We start from the raw sequence: 834 nt of genomic DNA, 5'->3' as shown, positions 1-834 counted from the left end.
CTGTAGGCACATGGGACCACTGTATGTTCGGCTCACTGTCAGGTCTGGTTGCATGGCAGAATTCAGGAGCAGGGAGTTACCTGGGTAAAAAATATATATATAGTGATCTGTCACTCAGAAACTACGACACCTCCATTACCCTTTTACAGCTGCCTTCTCTAACTGCAGGCCCACCCTGACAAAGCAGAGTGGCCACAACAGGTTGGTTCTTAGTGACCAACACCTTGAAACTCTGGCCCTCCTTCCAGTCCATTCTTTCAATGCTGCCAGACTAAATCCTTCACCTTCTGAGATCCTTACATGCTTGATTTTGAGAACAAATATTTCTGGCATTCTGGCAAGTAGCTCAGGTATTGTTGTTCATGTGATTTTAACTGGCAAAAAAGAGCTAAAAAAATTAGATGTTTTGTAATCCAGTTCAGAGCAAAAATAACATCTGTTCATTTTAAATGGCAAGAGATGACACAGCTTGGTGACTAGGTAGTGCCATTTATAATGAAGCTGCTTGGTTTCAGCATATTTTTTGTGGATTTCTGGGCACTTTCTGGATCTGCAGGAGGACATAATGTGTCCTCAGAGCAAATGGTTCAGGGGACCTCATGAATCACTTCATGTCTCAGTAGCCAATTCACTTGAACATTGCATATGTCACCGAGAGGAAAACAATACTCCATATGGAAACAAAAAGCAACTCAGATTCTATGTGGGGAGCAGCTCAGAAGAGTCTCCTTTCTGTCTGAAAACAAATGAAAAAAAAAAAAACAATCTTTACAATAGCATGAGAAATTGGACTTTGTCATCTGTTGGGAAGCACCAAATTTTTTCTAAGCCAAA

Source organism: Ictidomys tridecemlineatus, chromosome 14, assembly GCF_052094955.1.
Source record: "Ictidomys tridecemlineatus isolate mIctTri1 chromosome 14, mIctTri1.hap1, whole genome shotgun sequence".
NCBI classification, from domain to species: Eukaryota; Metazoa; Chordata; class Mammalia; order Rodentia; family Sciuridae; genus Ictidomys; species Ictidomys tridecemlineatus.
This window is presented reverse-complemented; position numbering follows the sequence as displayed.